We start from the raw sequence: 21,418 nt of genomic DNA, 5'->3' as shown, positions 1-21,418 counted from the left end.
TCAGCAGGTTAATCAGATATCTGTAGGGCAAGCAGAATATAAGGTATTAGCTTAAGCAGATGATGTAGCAATTATTACAACACACCCTCAGCAAGCTTTGGGAGAGATAGATAAAATGGCAGAGGTTATACATTGAATCAAGGGAAAACTCAAGTGGTTGCACTAGAAATATTAGGCAGTTTGATAATCGGGTAGTGGAAGAGGCACCCTATCTTGGGATTCATATTTCGTCAACTGTGGAGCATATACTGGATTTAAACATGACTCCCCTGATACGTTCAATCAAACAGGATCTCGGGCACCTGAATCATCTCCATCTGTCACTGGTGGGAAGGGTAAATGTTTTAAAAATTACTATTTTACCCAAATTATTATATCTGGTTAGGGGAATCCAATTGGAAGTCAATCATAGGTGGCGAATGCAATTTGGGAGTTTGTGTTATGGCTTTTTTGTGGGGATTTAAAAAACATAAGTAGGGCTTCTAAATGTATAACTCTCCTCAAGGATGGTGGAGGATGAGGTGTACTGAATATAGTTTTGTATTACTTACCATGTATGTTGCAAAATATGAGAATTTTGAATACAGGAAGCACATACATGCCCGGGCCAGCTGAATCTATATCAGTATATGAGCTAATAATTGGGAAGGGGGCTAAAGGCTATCTGTTCAAAAATATTGAACCCAGTAATCCCAAGAAGGGGCATGTCGATTGTGTCAGCAAATTACAAAGAAAACGAAAATTGGCAAATATAATTTACACCATTGATATTCCATGACCCAACTGTTAGGAATTGGAGACAGAGAGGTATTTTAAACATGGGGGATCTGTTTGATGGAGAACAACAATGTTCATTCGGGGACCTTCCGGAGAAATGTGGGCATACTAAACAACACTTTTTTAAGTACCTCCAGATCCAGGACTATATTAATAAATTGCTTAGGATTCTACAGTCGGTGACTGAAATTCTTTTTGTTGATGTAATTGTTAAGAGGGTTAATATCAGCGTCCTCAATGACTTACTGGTGCAAAAATTGCAGGATAATTTGGAGTCTCAAAATGCTAATTGGGAGAGGAGGCTTGAAGTGGAGGGGTTGGTATAGCAAGAATCATTGGATATAGGTAGGAAAGTACTAATAGCAGCCGGATTAAAGAGCCAACATTTTAAAACTATCTTTGATCTGTATTATACCACAGAGAAAATATTTAAGTGGGGTAGGAGAAAGAATGATTGTTTTCATTGATTTGGCGCTCTGTGTGCTAAAATAGTACATATGTTTTATGCATGTCCAGTATTAGGATCTTTTATTCAAGAGATTGGTAAACTTTTAGAACAGGTTACAGGGGGTCAGATTAAAATGAATTCCACATTGGTGGTATTAGGGGTGATAGAGGATTCAATGGAAAAGCGGTTAGCCAAAAAGGAGGGGTATATGGTTTTCATTGCCATGGCAGTCGCACAAATCTATATTGCTTCAAGATGGGTAAATCCAGAAACCCCCATATTTTCTGAATGAAGATCTAGGTTCTTGGCTATTTATAACATAGAGGTTAAGCTGCATGAGTGTAAAGGATGAAAGATACAGAAATGGGAGGTTCGGATATGGCGCTCTGTCACTCAGTGGATTGATGGTATGGCCTGACAATCATATGGGAGAGTCCCATCCATAGACAAAGTGGCTTGGGGTGGTTTATGCATTATGATTTTCTGTTGCATTATTTGCACTGACCCGTTAAATATACTAGTGAGGTCCTTATGTATGAATGATGTTTTAGGTTTAAAGTATTTTATTGAAGCAGGGTAAGGAAGGAAACAACAAAAACAAACATAGAACCACAGGTGCCCCTCAGAATCAGTGCGCATGGTACGTTAGATACATAAAGGCAGTCCTTTCGACACGGTGGGCACAATCGTGCCTGGATCTCACAGCTCGCGCACCTGTGGGTGAAAACAAAAGGGGAAGAAAGGAAAAAGGAAAAAAAAGGGGGAACAACCTCGCCCCTCCTCCCACCCAGCCAACAACCCCCCAACCCCTAAACCCCCTCCCCCACCCCCTGTACTGTGCCGTCAACCACTCGCTCTTCCCCTGTGGCAACCTATTGTCTACCCCCACCACCAGTTGCCAGCTTGGGCCGATCAAACAGGCGGGTCTGGCGGCGGTGTCAGCCGCAACAGTCTAAGATACCTAGGGCAGGTGATTTCTTTGAATTCTGAGCATAACAAATTATGGAAGGGTGCCCACAGCTCCTCAAAAGCGTCCACTTCTCCCGCCACCACTAGGGACAGCTTCTCCATGCCAAGGACATGCCACAATCTGTGCAGCCAGCCGACAACAGTGGGGAGCGTGGTGGAGCGCCAGTGGATGAGTATGTTCTGTACTGCTGACCCCAAAGCTATCGCTGTCTGTCTACCCCTTTTAGATCTGAGAGGGTACATCAATCCATTCGGCAAACCCAATAGGACATATGCAGGGAAACGGGGTAGTTCTATTCCAAAGCATTTGTCAACCTCATTGAGGACCTCCTCCCAGTAAGGAGCCAGAAGGGGACAGTCCCACAATATATGAGTAAGAGTGCCAGTCTGACCACAGTTGCGCCAGCATGTCCTAGGTATTGAGCGGTCCATCTCATGCAATTTCTCAGGAGTGCGATACCAATAGGTTGTGATTTTGGTGAAGGTCTCTGTGAGCCCGGTGTGATAAGCGGAGTGGCGCGCTCGGTAGGAGATGTGGTCCCATTCAGTATGGCTCAGCACTCGACCCAGCTCCCGTTCCCACCGCTCCCTACCCCGGCTGTAGATGTGAAAGGGGGGGGGTTGCAGCATCTTATACAAGTCGGAGATGAGCTTGGCGTCCGACGAGCGAGTCACTAGCCAGCGCTCATACGCTGTGATCGTCTGGTCAGCCGTCGCGCACACTTGAGGCTGTAGCGCCCAGTGACGTGCCTGTATATACCGCATGCGTTCCGTCTCGGGGAGGCCATAATCCTGACGCAAGTCCTGGAAGGGAACGACACCCTCTGGGCCATATAGATGATATAAAGTGCAACAACGGGCCGCCCGCCAGCGATCATAGGCTCCAGGCTCCGTACCCGGGCCAAAGTCCGGGTTACCAATCAGTGGCGTGAAGGGAGAGGGAAAGGTAGTGAGTTCGTGCTTGGTAGCCACAGAGTCCCACACACGAAGCGGGACCCGCGTCACAAAGGAGGCATAAAGGTTAGGGGGCCGATGGCCCCGTCTCAGGAAAGGCACCTCTTGTAGCGTTCTGCCTGGTCCTGAAACAGCCAGTGTTTATCCGATTCCCACCGGCTCCACTCCACCAAATAGCGCAATTGGGCGGCCTGAAAATACTTCTGCAGGTCTGGTATCCCAAGTCCACCAGACTCCGGCGCCAGTGTAGCTATGGTCCGTTTAATCCTAGGCCTATGGCCCTGCCACACAAAACGTGCGATGGCCGATTGAGTCTCCGCGAGCCATCCTTTGGGAGGCTGTAGCGGGAGCGCCCTGAACAGGTACAGGACCTGTGGCAGGAGGGTCATCTTCACTGCGGCCACCCTGCCCAACAGCGACAACGTGCCCCTATCCCAGCGGGCCAATTCCTCCTTGATCTTTGCACTCAAAGCTGTGTAATTGGCCGTGACCATCGCGGGGAGTGAGGGTGCCAAAAGGATCCCCAGATACGGAATCCGGTCCCCAGACCAGCTCAAGGGGAAAAGCCTCTGCAGGTCAGCTCTGGTGGCACTAGTCAGCGAGATATCAAGGGCCGCAGACTTCCCAAGGTTCACCTTGAAGCCCGCCACAGTGGCAAAGAGGTCCAGTTCCGCGATGCATGCAGGCAGGGACCTCCGCGGGTCGTCGAGTGTCAGTATGACATCGTCCGCATAGAGGCTGAGAGCATGGTGGAACTCTCCCATCCGGACTCCTATGATGTCGGGGTGTGAGCGAACGGCTCCATATAAAGAGCGAAGAGCAGAGGGGACAGTGGGCACCCCTGTCTTGTACCACGCTCTATTGGAAAGCGCAGAGAGCTGCCCCCGTTCACCCGGACCACCGCGGATGGAAAACGGTAGCAGTTGAAAATCAGGTGCCGGAACTTCTCGCCGACCCCAAACTTGCCCAGGACCTTCTCCAAATAAGGCCAGTGCACCCTGTCAAACACCTTTTCTGCGTCAATGGAGAGGAGCATGCGTTCCCCGGGAATCCTCGAGGCCTTCTCAAGGATATGAGTTACTCTCTTCGTGTTGTCCACAGTCTGCCTGCCTGGTACAAAGCCGGCCTGATCCGAGTCGACCATGCCCGGGAGATGAAGCACCAGACGAGCCGCCAGAATGCTAGTGAAAACCTTCAGGTCTGTGTTCAAAAGCGAGATTGGGCGGTAGGACCCGCAAGCAGTCCGATCCTTGCCCGGTTTCGGGATCACAGAGACCGTAGCCTGAAGAAATTCAGGGGGAATGGCACCCGGCTCCGAAAATGTGTTAAAAAGACGCGTCAACAGAGGCGCGAGCTCCTGGCAGAAGGTCTTGTAGAAGAGAGGGATGAAGCCATCAGGTCCCGGGGCCTTACCTGTCTTGAGCCGGGAGATTGCCGTAACCACCTCCTCAATCCGGATCTCCCGCTCCAGATACTGGGCCTGATCCGGCGTCAACGATGGAAGCGACACCGAGTCTAGATAGTCCGTTTCAGCCCGTGTGGAGGGGGCCTCGCCAGTGTAGAGGTCAGCGTAGTAGTTGCGGAAAACTTCCGCGATCTGCTCGTCCTCCGTGACCAACCCCCCGGTAGAAGTAACTAACTCCTTCACCCGGTGCTGTTGGTGTTGCACCCTGAGCTTGTGCGCCAGGAGCCGGCCGCACCTGTCCCCACTGGTGTAATACTTGTGCTTCAGGCGAAGCACCGCGTACTCCGCTCTGTCTGTGTCAAGAGCGGACAGGTGTTTCCTGGCGGCCTTCAATTGCCTCCAGACTCGGGGGGCGCCCGTTTTGTGATGTACCTGTTCCAGTTCCCACACCTGTCGAGTAAGTTCGTCCCTTTTGAGCTGGCGATCCTTGTTCTCTGCCGAGGAAATAGCGATAAATTCGCCACGGAGCACAGCCTTCAGGGCAGCCCATTGCGTCACGCGGGTGGTGTCGCCGTTGTCGTTTACACGCTGGAAGTCCGCTATGGCCGCGCGGATCTGTTGCACCGTCGATCGCCTGTGCAGTAACGTGTCCCTAAGACGCCAGACCCCCCTCGGGCGAGCCACCGGAGGTAGACGGAAGGTGCCCTCCACCGGCGCATGGTCGGAGAGAGAGAGCACCCCCATGTCGGCATTCGAGGCTAGTTCGAACATCGGGCCCGTCACTAGAAGATGATCCAGCCTCGCGTAGGACTTGTGGGCATGGGAGAAATAGGAGTATGCGCGAGTCGCGGGGTGGAGGCGGCGCCACATGTCGTGCATATCAAGCTCCTCCAGTCGGGTACGAACCGAGCCCGAAAGCTCCCCCAACTGGTGGCGCCGCTGCACAGACCTGTCCAAAGTCGCATCAAAAACCACATTCAAGTCCCCCCCCAGTACAATGTGCCTGTCAGTAGTGGATGCCACGTCTTCCAAAGCCCTGTGCAGAAAATGGTCCTGATGGTCATTGGGGCCGTATATGGAGCCTACAGTAAACACCAAGCCCCCCACCTTGATCCTATATGCCAGGAGTCTCCCCTTCTGCTCCGCTACCTTCTGCAAAACCTCCCCTCTGAACCCTCTTGAGAACAAAAGCGCCACACCTGCCGTTTTAGAAGCACTGGAGGAAAAGAGTTGCATGGGGAACTTAGGGGTGCGCATTCTGGAACAATCCTTGGCCAGCAGGTGGGTCTCCTGCAGTAGGCAGATGTCGGCCTGGGAGTTCTCTAACAGGGACAGGACAGCCCGCCGTTTAACCGGATTATTCAGCCCCTTCACATTCAGAGTAACAACTTTAAGGGCCATCACGGAGGGGAACACCAGAAACGCACATGAAGGCGGGCAAGGCCCACCGGGCAAAACTCCGAGGCCACAGCAAGAAACATCATCTCACAGGGAAAGCAAACTTCCCAACGGCACAGTACAGTCCCCGAACCCCAGAACACCCCAACTGTGTGGACACCCCGCTCCCCCCAGAACCCCGCACACCCAGCCCCACACTCCCCCCAACCCCCTTCCCCCCAACAAACCCCCAGACTCGAAACTTCCCCCAGCAACTCCCCTTCCTCCCCCCCGCTCCCCAAGCCATTCAAAAACGTCATTGTCCCAGTCCGGTCCTTATCGGACAAGGCCGTGGAAAGTCGATCGAGTGGACGTCCAGCCACCACCACCAGCACTCCCGCCCCCCCTACCCCTAGAACCCCCGCACCTGCAATGATGAAAAGCTAATGTAGACCCCCCCCCCCCCGGAGTAAGTTCAGGCCGTCAAGGCCACATCGCCGTTCGTTGTCGCTCTGGAGGCCTCCTGGATAGCGCTCGACATGTCCGCTCGAATCGTGGGCGAGTCAGGCCTCACAGGCGGCGGGGATCGCCTCTCTCCGACCTGTTGCCAGCCGTCTCGAGTGCTTCGCCTGCGGCGAGGCGCCGGGTTGTCCGAGTCCGAAGCCGTGATCCCCAACACTCCGCAGACATCCTGGAGGGACCGAAGCTGATGCAATGTTCCATTCCACCGGAAAATCAATCGGAAGGGGTGCCCCCACGAATACTGCGTTTCATGCTCCCGAAGGAAGTCCGTGGCAATCTTACATGTTTTCCTCTTCTGCAACGTGATCGTGGATAAGTCTTGATATAGAGCCACCGGGTGATCTCTGAAGCGGAAAGGCTGCTGCCGCCGCGCCTCACGGAGAATCCGCTCCTTCAGGGGGAAGTCCGGCAGAAAGGCCAAAATGTCCGGGTGGGGCGCCGAGGTCCTGCGAGGACGGCCAACCCTGTGCGCCCTGTCGATACGCATTTGGAAGTCCTCAGACTCCCCCAGGATTTCGCGAATAGGGCTCCCAGGTAGGCCGCCACGTCCTCACCCTCTTCGTTGGACGGAATACCCCGGACCCTGATGTTGTTCCGCCTGGACCGGTTTTCAATGTACTCGGCGTGGGCCTGTAACTCGATCTGTTGTTCCCGCAGCCGTTGGACCTCCTGCTGCAAGTGGGTGATCTCCTCGTCTCTAGAATGACCAGCCGCCTCCACAGTGGCGGGTTACTCCTGCTTCCCGGTGGCATCAAGAGGTTGTGCCCGCCTCTGAGCTGAGCATCATTGTTCTTGCCCTTGGTCCTGCTCTGATCTTTATTGGCCAGCCCAGTCCACTGAAAAGAGACTTTGGTAAGTCACTGGGTCAATCATGCATATCTACATAATTGTACCTGACAATGTGGATACTTTAATAAAGTTCTCACTATCCTGTGTTTTTATATTGAAATGCTGGTAATTTGAACTCCTTAAAATTGAAAATGTACAATATAGCTGTGGAATGAGTCATTTAAAGTAGGCAAAAGGGGTTGGTAATAGTTGAGATATGAATGAAATCAATTTTAACCTATTGGAAATCTAGGGTCACAACTGATGCCACACTTTGGTTATCTGAGAGGAGGTGTTTCCCCACCAGCCTACAAAGCATTTTAAAGGAGGTTTTGCTGGTCTGTATTTTGTCCCTCAAACGTTTAACACATTTTATTCAGTAATTGTTTGAACTTAGATAGTAAACCTTAGCAAACGTATGGTGATAAGAAAGCAAGGTAAAGGTACACAATGTCAGAATTTCTATAATGGCAAAAATAGATTAGTCCGGCCAAAATGTCCGGGTGGGGCGCCGAGGTCCTGCGAGGACGGCCAACCCTGTGCGCCCTGTCGATACGCATTTGGAAGTCCTCAGACTCCCCCAGGATTCCGCGAATTGGGCTCCCAGGTAGGCCGCCACGTCCTCACCCTCTTCGTTGGACGGAATACCCCGGACCCTGATGTTGTTCCGCCTGGACCGGTTTTCAATGTCCTCGGCGTGGGCCTGTAACTCGATCTGTTGTTCCCGCAGCCGTAGGACCTCCTGCTGCAAGTGGGTGATCTCCTTGTCTCTAGAATGACCAGCCGCCTCCACAGTGTTAACCCGCTCCCCCAGGGAGTCCACTTCTCTTCGGACTCCCCGGACCTCTCCGGCCACCTCCTGCTTCAAAGTCTGAAAATCCTCCCTCAAGGAGCTAAACAGCGACTCCAGGAACGACCGGGTCACGGGGGCTCTCCGCCGTCAGCGCCCCTGGTGTTGGCCGGGGGGCTCGGGGCAGGCTGGCCCCCCGCTGCGCAGGGCACCGCGCCCCAACATGTCCGGCAAAGTCCGATCGCCTCTCCTCTGCCCCCTGGCATTCGACATCTTGGAGAGGTGGGAAACGCCGACGTCCACAGCTCGGCGAGTAGGCGCCACCGGCCGGGGCAGGAGAGCAGCAGAAGCTGGCCGGTCCCTCAGTCGCTGGTAAGGGGGCACTGCAGTCCAGAGGCCCCGGTCGAGGCCGGGCGGCTGCTCCGAGTTCTTCAAAATGGCCGCCCGTTGCAGGCAATGGGGCCAACGCCCAGGGATCGAGGCCGACCCCCTTCACGGGACCACATGTAGGGCGTACAGTCAAAGGGCAGGCTCGCAGGGCGCGAGGCAACCAGGGCCGGCTTGCCGGGATGTGAAAACACGCTGGAAGCGCGACCTTACTCCGTTGCGGCCAGGGGGGGAACCGGAGCAGCCACGTGAGGTAGGCCTTTCCGAGCCCCGGCCTTGCGTAGTTGCCGTAGGCCGGCTACGCCTCCGCCGCCACCGTCTATTCAGCTCCGCTCCATTGACGAAGGCCGCTTCGGCACCCACCCAGGCGCCGTGGCACGGGCACGCCGGCAGGTCACTCGCAGTCGCTGGATCACCTCGCCGAAACACCAAGCCTGAAGGTCCCGCGGCCTCCGGGGCCCCCGTAGGTCTCTAGCGGGCACCGCCTCAGCCGGTGCCCGAGCGGAACCACCGCCGCGGTGGGACAACCGGGGCTCACCGAATGCTCCGCACCACCACGGGGATCACCAGGTGTAGAAGCCGCTCGATCTGGGGGAGATCAGCGGTTGTGAGCGGTGCAGGGTTTCCAGGGGCTCGGGAGCTCTCGGCAAGTGCGTGCTCTCAGCCCGCCATCTTGGCCACGCCATGAATGATGTTTTAGACCAAACTTGTAAATAGAAATACTATCATGGAGGTTTTCCATGTTTAATTTCTGGAATTACTGTATGTTGCACTCACACTTTTTGTTATTGCTCTGATGTATTGCACTAATGTGTACTGTACTGTATATTATTCATTGCTAATGTGTACTGTACTGTATAATATTTATGGCTAATTTGCACAGTTGCTAAAATTCATTAGCTATATTCCCTAAGGGATCAACTGATCAATTGTAATTGTTGTTTGATAAGATATTTTGAGAATTGTGCTCCTCCTGTGGTTTTAAATGCAAATAACATTTAAAAAATAAAAAAGAATTTTCATGGGACCCAGTCTATTGTACAAAGGGAAAACAAAAAAGTCCACAGTCTATTGAGAGGCCAAAAACAATAGTCCACTTTACAAAATTAAAATAAGACTGATATCATGTCTGAGGATGTGACCGACTACAGTTTCTGGGGAAAAAGTCACTGTCCATCCTCCCTCTCTGCTTTCACGATGATGTACAGTCTCTCCTTTAGTGTGGTTGTAAATTGGTTGGCCATGCCATGGGAAGAAGGGAACCGCGGAGTAGCAGGGGAAACAGTGAGCAAAGACACATTACTAGGAAGAACTACTGGACGCGGTGAGTGGGGAGGCAGAAGAGTCATAATAGAAACAGAGTTCATGGTGCCACATACATTTGGTAGCTGCCCAGAGACCATCTCTCAGAGTGTCCCGACCTCTCCAATTAAGTCCTGTATGTCCAGAGACCGCACTCTCTGAGTCTCTACATGTGGCATCATGGCCTCCTTGAAAGCAGCCACTAACAAAGAACAGATTTAGGTGAAAAGGATTAGGCAGCATAAGAGGGGTGTAGGATGTTGTACACAGAAGTGTCCCTTGACTCAAATTCTTCCGGGTGGGCAATGGGAGGAGGAGGAGATTATGAAAGGGGTGCAGCTGGAGGCCCTGATTTAATAGGTGCCTAAGGAGTTAAGGAGGGGCTGAGGGCATACCCAGATAGTGTTGCTCTCTGGACACCACAAGTTGTTTTTGCCACAGTAATGAGGAGAACCAACAACTTCCTCGCCTGGCTGGGGGTACCCATATCTATTTCCCCCGCCTCCCAAGTGACTGTTCAGCCCCTGCATGGAAGCTCTTGGAGGCAGATCATGTATCTCCCTAGGCATCCACTCAAACTCTGTGGGTGGCGGGTTACTCCTGCTTCCCGGTGGTATCAAGAGGTTGTGCCCGCCTCTGAGCTGAGCATCATTGTTCTTGCCCTTGGTCCTGCTCTGATCTTTATTGGCCAGCCCAGTCCACTGAAAAGAGACTTTGGTAAGTCACTGGGTCAATCATGCATATCTACATAAATGTACCTGACAATGTGGATACTTTAATAAAGTTCTCACTATCCTGTGTTTTTATATTGAAATGCTGGTAATTTGAACTCCTTAAAATTGAAAATTTACAATATAGCTGTGGAATGAGTCATTTAAAGTAGGCAAAAGGGGTTGGTAATAGTTGAGATATGAATGAAATCAATTTTAACCTATTGGAAATCTAGGGTCACAACTGATGCCACACTTTGGTTATCTGAGAGGAGGTGTTTCCCCACCAGCCTACAAAGCATTTTAAAGGAGGTTTCGCTGGTCTGTATTTTGTCCCTCAAACGTTTAACACATTTTATTCAGCAATTGTTTGAACTTAGAAAGTAAACCTTAGCAAACGTATGGTGATAAGAAAGCAAGGTAAAGGTACACAATGTCAGAATTTCTATAATGGCAAAAATAGATTAATAGTCAAGACAAAGAAAACAAACAATGACCATGCATGTTATTGAAGGTGAACTGTCAGAACTTCTGTACAACAAAACATGTTAGAATAGCACACTAAGAATTCACATGTGTCTATGTGCCAATGCTAATATGCATGTGCTTACTGTCACTCCGCTGCTCATATTCTTCCAGTTGTGCATGAAGGATCAGCCAGGCAGCTATGAGGACACTCTGATGGTGTTGTTCTGTTTATGTGACTTGGAGGACAAGCCCAAAACGACCTGGGCCTTTATAGTGGCACAGACATGAGGAAGTTCCTCCCAGCGCTTGTTGCACACCTTCCCCCACCAGGGGCACTGCAGCATGTGGCGATGTCTCCCCGGATTTGGCCCTGTGCTGTATTGCTCAACTGTGTATTGTTGTGTGTCTATTTAGATACTGCAAATAGATTTCCCAATTCATGCCCTTATATAGGTACAATTCACAATTCACATTGCACTTATTTAGGCATATAAATCCAGCCCTAATTTAGGCATTGCTCATACTAACCAAATACAAGCATGTTCAACTACATACGTTCACCTTCGTTACAACAAGTTCTTGGAAAACCAGACTCTTAAGCCTTTAGGACTTCCCCTTGCCTGGATGTTAATTTCTCCAAGAACTCATTTATTATGCATGAACATCTATTCCTTAGGGTTCTTTCATGACGTTCTTATGCCCGACTTGTACGTCAATACTGGCATTCCTAAACACCTTCCAGGTATAAATATACCTTCACTTGCCATGGCAAATGACAGTGTGGTTCGGCTACCTACTTGCATGACGCAGCTCGCCACAGAAAGTACGGAAGGATGTGAAGTCCCCAACTGACACACTGACCAGACGCTGCCATCCTCCTCACAGAGAATCCAGCTCTGGTGTTTCTGACTCCCCTTGTGGGGTGTTAGAGCTCGAGTCCTGGGAAAGAGATACCAACCTCTCTCATTCTAAGGTATGGAGCAGACTAGAACCTAGAGAAACTTTTGGCAATTCTTGGCAAAACTAAACTTAAGCTAAACTAAACTACAGCTAAACTGTACCTACTTCTTCCCTCATACTACACTTAGGTTAGGTACACTGGGATAGGTTTATTTTAGAAGCACCAGTTGAGGATTTTAGCCTGTGTTATTTATGTATGTAATTGTATATATGGCATAGCTACAGACCATGCTATTGCAGTGTTATTTTATCTTACTGCTAACGCTGTACATATTATACTTCGCATTCTGTCTTATGATTGTAGCAGTTCATATCTTTTGCTTGAGAAATAAGACTGTTCAATAAACCCCTTTTTATTGAAAAGCCTGTCTCTCTATTTCTGTGCAACTCTGTAGAAACTAAGCATGCACGATTGACTGAGTGAAACTGTAATCTATTGTTTCCACGATTCTGAGACTGTTCCGATTCTAAGGGAAACAAAGTTGTCATGTTTATGCGGTTGTCAGAAACTAATCCCTTCTTGTTCATTCGAGAAGTTTCTAGTGACCTCTGAGGTAGCTGGCACACACAAGTAATTAAGTTTAATGTACTCAATAGAGACATACTGACCTCAGTCCTATGTCAAATCTATAGTGTATATTATTCCAATGTGCAGAGCCTATCAGGATATAGGAACTAAACTACAGTATCTGGTCCCAAATAAAGCTAAGGGTACTTGGCAACAACCCTCTCCTTGATGTCCTTCAATTCACTTTCAGAAACAGGAGAGGCTTTCTTTTCAAGCCTCTCAACCATGTTAGGGGCAAAATTGTGCCAAGGAGTAGCAGGATGGAGAAGTATGATGTTTCGAGAAGAGGATTGGTTAGAATGAAAACAAAATGGTTGACTATCTCTTCCTGTATTTCATTTCCAGTTAATTTGTGGTAGGCGGGGATCTCAGTCCCAAGTGTGGAGTCTCTGTCCAGAGTGTGGACTCTCCATACCGTATGCAGAGGAGAACATCCACACATAGGGTGAAGGCTGTGCATGCAGGAGAGACATGCTATACACATAGTACAAGGCCTTCAAATGTGACAAAATAATAAAATCTAAGCAGGGATTGTTCATGGACCTAATATATGTGTGTTTGTTTATGACTTTAGAATATTTGTCTTAAACCATTATGTAGTATGTGAGATATTGTGGTTGAATGATGGTCTGAATGAATGTTACAATGTTTGGGAGCATAGAGAGGGATTTTTTTTCATTAGAGCATAGCTTCTTAGTTATGAAATAAAAGAGTTTTATGTATAAAGTTTTATATTGCTCGAACAAGATCCCAAAGGATATCAGAGTGCTTTACAAAAAGGATGGAAGGAGGGTAATACATACAATATCGACATTAAGTAGGAATAAAAGCAATAATAATCACATAATTACAAGACGCATGGATCAAAGGAGAGTAAGTATAGCCTACGATGCTGACCATTAACATACAAAACAGGATGTGGAATCCAGTTAATGACAAAAGTTGTGCCCACCTGAACAGGGATCAAACCACAACACGAACCCGAAGGCATGCAAAGACACATCTGAGCCAATGGACTGAAGAAGGCAACAGTGGTAACTCCAGTTCGGATGAAGGCTTAAGCACCAAGTCAGGGTAAACGCACATACCCTGAAAATCCCAAAGAGGCGGCTGCTACCCATAGAAAGTGTTCAGTTTATGATCACAAGACATGTCAATGTGAGCATTGCCTATCTGTGCCTCTATAGCTTTAGTGCGTCTACCAACCAGTGGGATTCCCAGTAGATATCCCATTGGACAAGCAAATATGTGCCCTTCCAGAGCATCGTAAAAACGGAATACACACGTAAACATATTTGCTAACAGTAAGCAAAGTGTTATGGGTTCAGGTACACCAGATTGTTGGATTCGCCGAAGACACCGAGAAGTTCTGATGTTTTTTTTCTGGTTTGTGAAGACATTATGTATTTCCTTTAGGGAGATTTTACATCTTTTTTTCTCAAAACAGGTATTACACCAGCCTTACAAAACAAAAACAAATTTAGCTAAATACATTTTTTACTCCTTTTAAAATAAGCATAGGAAATGCCAACAGGTTTGCCTTTGAAGGTATGCTTCATGGTAATGCAAAGCATCACAAGTAAATAGTATGTTAATAGATATGTATTTGTGTTGAAGCAAATAACTGTAGAATATTATGGGTGTAGGTTGAAAGGTCAGATGACAGGTGCACTGTCAAGTCAGACCTAAAAATCTATATACGTAAATGAGTGCCTTCCTCCTATCTGTGCTGCTGCCATAGAAAAATACTTAGTTATCTAAGACACTTTAATATCCTGTGCATTGGACAGATGAGCATAATAACTGGGAGAAACAACTGTTGGCAGGTACACACGGAGGGGTCTTTTTGCCTGAGCTCCTTATGATGAGGGTTGTGGTGCCCAGGTCATATCCATATATTATTCAACATGTGTCAGCTGTATGGGAAACAGCACTTAAAAAGGTAGTTCGACATGCACCCTATGCCCCAGATATGCCATATGGGTGGTGAAACCCTTCAAAAATATACCGGATTCTATGTCCATTAAAAGATGGATGGAAGGAGGATGCCACACAATGGGAGCTCTATACAGTAATGAACAATTCATAACGAGGGAAGAAGCTGAGTGTCAAGGGTCCTCCCCTGTAGAGGAGGATGGATGTCCACAGGAGCAAAGATGAATGTCCCACACACTTCCAAACAGCAACGACCCAAGTAAGAAGAAATAACTCACTCAAAGTCAGTTGTTTCCAAAAAGTGTGGGGGGAATTTCCCAGGGAGTATACCACTCTCCCCCAGCAGGGACGATGTAGCTGCAGTCTCGATGGCAGGAGATGGCTGGAATCAAACATACAACAGTACTAAACTCACTAGTAGTTTACAGGACTAATACACAAGTGTTCAACATAGAATTCCACTTACCTCACCAGGTGAGCGTCAGGGCTTTAAGCGAGCAGTCAAGTCATGAAACAGGAGGTAATGAAGGGAACCTGGATGACTACTGGGCAAAGGATACCTCCAAGTAAGAAGGTACACAATTCCAGTCCTGCTCCTAAACTGAGACAGAGCAAGACTGGGCCACCAGAGGAGCAGATGACAAGCTCGTATCACTTATGGAGCTAAGGACAAAGTGACACGGCAATAACTCCCACTTCCGACTCATAAACTAAAGACAGAGCGGAGTGAGTAACATAGAACACACAACACACACGAATACACACACCACATCTGACTCTTGAAACTTATGACGGAGCGGAGCGGGTGTACACACAATGAGACAATCCACGGCTTACGCACAATGCGTCCAACTCGTAAGCTGAAGACGGAGTGGAGCGCATAGACAATTACAAACACAACAACTCTAATGCACAAGGAAAGCCTCCTTCCACTCAATAACAAAAGCCCGAGTGGAACGGAGCGGAAAGAATGGCTCGAATACGAACCAAACAACGAAAACGGGGAGTGAGGGACAGGAAGTAGGAAATGCGGAAAAGAGTGTAAGGCACCGGGGAAAAAGGAGAAGCGGGACGGGTGTAGGGAGACTGAGTATCGAGAACAGGATAGATCGGGAAAGTCGGGTATAGGGAAGGGATACCGGGAATCCTACGGGGAATCAAGGACAAGTACCACAGGCTCAGGAATCTGAGGAACAAACGGGAACACGAAGGCAGACAGGAACCAAGAACGCTACGGGAACCTCACAAAGGAGGACGCTGAGCAAAGTGGGCATGGTCACTAACCAAGCAGTAAGCCAAGCAATGATTCACGGGTGAGACTCCCTTTTCAGTTAGTTAGGGAGCGTCTCAAAATTCGGAAAAACAATGCAGCATGCTACTTAGGCAATGTCACAAAAGACCTCATGGAGTTCAATAGATAATGCGGAAAGGAGAACTCCGATTTAGCCCTGGGGAATCTACGTTGAACACTCATTTATGTGGTCAGATCCAACCACCCCTAACACTGAGAATATATTTGAATTGGGAAGGTGACAATTTTTACAATATGCATAGATATCAGCAATTGCTCATGAAATATGGCCTGCATTTCTGCAAGAACTGCCCACTACATCGACCCTATAGGCACTGCTTCGTCTGACCGGAGGCAGTAGACTAGTCCCACATATATATAGAGCGCTGCAAGACCACCTCCCGAAAAAACTCCTTCCAGTCCAGGCAAGATGGGATGGCAGATTAGATGAACTCCTGACAGTTAAAGAAAGGGCAAAAATACATGAGGGAGTTAAGCTCAAAAGCGAGATTTAAACTTATACAATATAATATTATGCAACAGACCTATCTGATCCCGCAGACCCTAAATAGTATATTCTCGGAGCGCACTAATAAATGCCCTAGAATCAGGTAAGTAGAAACGCCTTTCATTCATATGATATGGGCCTGTCCAGCACTGACACAATACTGGGGAAACGTAATAGATTGGGTACAAACTGCCACAGGTTGGAAAATCTAACATACAATCCAGATCATAATATTGGGACTGCTCCCTATGCCTCAATCCGAAAAGCTCAGTAGAAGGTTTGCCCTACAGGTGTTGGCAAAGAGGAGGATAGTGATAAGGTGGCTCAGCTCGAACCCCCACACTGGAGGGATGGCTAAAAGACCTGAGTGAATGGGCAACTGCAGACCAATTTGGAATGAAAAGGGTTAGATGGGATGAAAAGGAAGAAGACAATGCGCAAGCCTGGTACCTCATGATAGCAGACATAAAAGACCCCCGTCTCGGATGATGAACCAATAGGAGAAGGCAAGGAGAAATCAGGCGTAGAAGGTGCGACCTGATGAGGAAACAATAAATGCATTGGACGCAAGAAATGACCAATGGGAAGATTGTTTTGCTACTCTTTCAGAGATCTGACATGACAATGGGGTTGTAGGGGAACGTTGCTTGTTTGTTGTTAAACTGGCATAACTACCTGTAATATGTATGTTTAAGAATGCCCATCTTAAAGATAAATTATGTTAAGATATAGATATACAGATACAAAGGAAACGGAAAGTAGGTATATGTGACAGTAGATATGCCAACTGAAAATGTGTCTTATTAATATGCGAACATACCAATAAAACTTTTTTTTTTAAAGACACTTTAATAGCATTCAAATGACATGTGTGTGCCCACTGAAAGGTCAAGCTTAGGCAGTTGAATACATACATTAAATTAACACAGCTGCGTGGAGGGCAAGCAATGTTTTTGTGAAGCACACAACTTCGGTCAAATCAAAACATTTACTCCTGGCTCCAAACAGGTGGGTTCTCTTCTCTAGTGAGGCTTATATAAGTGTGTGCAGACAGCTGTGCTATCAAGCCAGATGAATTTAGCAATTTAGGCAGCCTGATCGAGGGCCTCACAATGAACTTCAGGTGCAGCCCATAGTACATTTTGCTATGTAGGTAAGACAGAATCGTAGTCTACATTTGACTGCCTACTCTCCTGGCTTCAATCAACAAAGGGAGAGATAGGGTTACAGGGCACTCTTAGACCCCAGTCAATTATCAAATAAACAAAGGAAGAGTGTCCGTCAGAGAAGCGTTTATAGCACGTGAGATATGAGGCCAGTTGTAAGTGGTCAGATGTACAGACCAATTTCAAGAAAAAATACAGGATTTTTTCAGGAAACCCTCACTCACCCTAGTGGTGACATGCTTCATCATCGGGTCCACCGGGAGAGATCGAATACCTCCCCGGTGTGCTGCGACGCCAGGAGACTGCGGAGCAGGTTCTTATGAGGGTGAAGTGTGAAAAAGGGGTTTAAGTGAATTTAAAAATGTCAAAGGTTATACCAAAAAAATCATTTATTGGTTGGTCAACCTGACATAATAAAAAATAACTATGTGTAGGGAAAACTAACCAAATAAATTATACTGGTGTTACCCTATTAAAGAAAGGTCAACATGTTTCTGCCCTTTGGTATGTGTGACTTTACAGGGCTTTCTTCAGGACCAGTTTGCGAGTGTTACCTTAACAGGTATGGGCGCGCTAAGGCCTACCCTGCTAAAGGCAGTGAAAGTTAAAAATAGCACTTTGTGTAAAAAAGGTGCATTAAAAAGAAACAAACTCATAAGTTTGGGGAATTACCTCTGTTACGAGGAACCTAGAAGTCTGTGGACAGAAGGTGAGACAGACAAACAAATAGACAAACAAAAAACACAAAATCATTCAATATTGATCATTTTGCACGTACTTTTTGATGCAACTTGGTGGCGTGATACGTGCTAGCATACCTATCAAAGGCCGTGGCCGAGATGCTTGGAATGTAAAGAAATAGTTGTGCAGGGTTACAGGGCACTCTTAGACCCCAGTCAATTATCAAATAAACAAAGGAAGAGTGTCCGTCAGAGAAGCGTTTCTAGCACGTGAGATATGAGGCCAGTTGTAAGTGGTCAGATGTACAGACCAATTTCAAGAAAAAATGCAGGATTTTTTCAGGAAACCCTCACTCACCCTAGTGGTGACATGCTTCATCATTGGGTCCACCGGGAGAGATCGAATACCTCCCCGGTGTGCTGCGACGCCAGGAGACTGCGGAGCAGGTTCTTATGAGGGTGAAGTGGGAAAAAGGGGTTTAAGTGAATTTAAAAATGTCAAAGGTTATACCAAAAAAATCATTTATTGGTTGGTCAACCTGACATAATAAAAAATAACTATGTGTAGGGAAAACTAACCAAATAAATTATACTGGTGTTACCCTATTAAAGAAAGGTCAACATGTTTCTGCCCTTTGGTATGTGTGACTTTACAGGGCTTTCTTCAGGACCAGTTTGCGAGTGTTACCTTAACAGGTATGGGCGCGCTAAGGCCCACCCTGCTAAAGGCAGTGAAAGTTAAAAATAGCACTATGTGTAAAAAAGGTGCATTAAAAAGAAACAAACTCATAAGTTTGGGGAATTACCTCTGTTACGAGGAACCTAGAAGTCTGTGGACAGAAGGTGAGACAGACGAACAAATAGACAAACAACTAGCACTTCGGGGATCTCTTCCCCGCCGCCCTACTATAGGTAGCCATGTAATAACGGGCAGCCACTTTTGGTTCCCCGCACGGATGGACTTAACACTGTAAGTCTCCACTTATTATCCTGTCGCACTATTATTCGTGCAACAGACCGCGCTGGACTACACTTTTCAGCGCTAGTTGAGGCCCACCACTCCGGCTTGTGGCACAACTATTTCTTTACATTCCAAGCATCTCGGCCACGGCCTTTGATAGGTATGCTAGCACGTATCACGCCACCAAGTTGCATCAAAAAGTGGTGCAAAATGATCAATATTGATTGATTTTGTGTTTTTTGTTTGTCTATTTGTTTGTCTGTCTCACCTTCTGTCCACAGACTTCTAGGTTCCTCATAACAGAGGTAATTCCCCAAACTTATGAGTTTGTTTCTTTTTAATGCACCTTTTTTACACATAGTGCTATTTTTAACTTTCACTGCCTTTAGCAGGGTGGGCCTTAGCGCGCCCATACCTGTTAAGGTAACACTCGCAAACTGGTCCTGAAGAAAGCCCTGTAAAGTCACACATACCAAAGGGCAGAAACATGTTGACCTTTCTTTAATAGGGTAACACCAGTATAATTTATTTGGTTAGTTTTCCCTACACATAGTTATTTTTTATTATGTCAGGTTGACCAACCAATAAATGATTTTTTTGGTATAACCTTTGACATTTTTAAATTCACTTAAACCCCTTTTTCACACTACACCCTCATAAGAACCTGCTCCGCATTCTCCTGGCGTCGCAGCACACCGGGTAGGTATTCGATCTCTCCCGGTGGACCCGATGATGAAGCATGTCACCACTAGGGTGAGTGAGGGTTTCCTGAAAAAATCCTGTATTTTTTCTTGAAATTGGTCTGTACATCTGACCACTTACAACTACTCTCCTGGCTTTACAGGAAGGTTTGTTGGAAAGTGACCCTTTGTTTAAGAAGGAATTGCTACTTATGAGTATTCCTAGTTGTCTTCTCCCTAAAGTAAATGAATTTACATCACCTAAGCACCAAACTGTCCCTGTTCATGTAAGGGATCCTAGAGCAGTTTTTATAGAAAATATACACAACATTTTTCTTTTAAAAAAATATATTTGTTTAAATGTATTTTCGACAGGATAAAAAGGATATATTGGCCAGTTATTACCCGTTTTCTTAAAAGAAGGTAGAAGTAAGTCACAGTATTCATTATAGCGACAAGAAAACTCTTTTTAAAAGGCAAGTAACTATTCTGTCTCGTCTATTTATTTTGTATTTATAGTCAAAAGCACTGAAAAGAGCAGCAGGTCCTTACCTAAAAGGAGAGGCAAACTGGGTGAAAGAAAAACTAGCATTAAAATTGCAACAGGTCTCATCTTCGTAAAAGTTAAAGCATTTTGTTTTTGAAATGGTGTTACTTTTTAAAAGTATTTCTATTATTGTGTTAGCATTGTGTAATGTACATAAAATTCATATGTATGCATGCATTTAGATGTTCCTTTATTTAGATATGCAGATGTATTGTATGTGTATATGTGTGCATATATATGTTGGTATATATATGTATATAGATATAAAATAGCATAGTGTGTACTGTACAAAAGCATATATTAGTAACATTGTGATGGATATATGTATATATAGGGATATCTTTATCTATATAACTGTATTATATATATGTGCCTATGTGGATGGATATAAGTATGCAACTACATTTTTTGCAATTTTTACAAGTGAGAGACCTGTTGCATTTGTAATGTTAGTGATAATGAGTGATGAGTAATGAGTGATGTCACTGACCATATCATGAGTGATGTAATATGTGATGTCATCAGCAGTGCATTACACGCGCAAGTTATAGTGAGTCCAACTAACTATAACGTGGAATTTCATTGGTTTTATGTCAGTAAAATTTCCAGCTAACTATAACTGGTGTGAAACCTATGGTTTTTTCAGTGAATTTCATAGGTTTTTTAAAAGCTAATTCCTTTCTATATCGAGGTTCTAACCTACGATTTTTTATATAAATTTGCGGTTTTGAGTAAGTATTAATTATTATTTTATTTTTAATCATTTTTTCCTGGGACGCTCTGGGTGCGCGCTCCTGTAAGCTCTCTGGAAAGGGCACCCAGAGCGCTACTTTCGTTCGTGAAAAAAAATATGAATGAACAGTAAATAATAACGCAAGACATTTAGTACCATACATATAAAAGCAGTTTTTTTTATTAAGGAAATGATAATGATTTTGCATTTCCGTGAAACTATCAAAACCTCACTTCGGCGCGCTGCGTAAGCGCCCCCGGAAGCGCCTACGTTCGCGCCGCGTGTGCGCACTCGGAAGCGCTCCGTTGCGCGCAGCGTCAGCGCGTCAAGTCATGTGACCTTAAAATAACACTTTTCATTGGTTGCTAACAGTTTTTTTACAAAGAATGAAATCCCCACCCATTTCCTTCACTTCTTCTTTCACTTTTGTGACTGAAAGACCTGGCTTTTTG

This window comes from Lissotriton vulgaris, chromosome 3_1 (genome assembly GCF_964263255.1).
Source record: "Lissotriton vulgaris chromosome 3_1, aLisVul1.2, whole genome shotgun sequence".
Taxonomy (NCBI): domain Eukaryota; kingdom Metazoa; phylum Chordata; class Amphibia; order Caudata; family Salamandridae; genus Lissotriton; species Lissotriton vulgaris.
Note: the sequence above shows the minus strand (reverse complement) of the source record.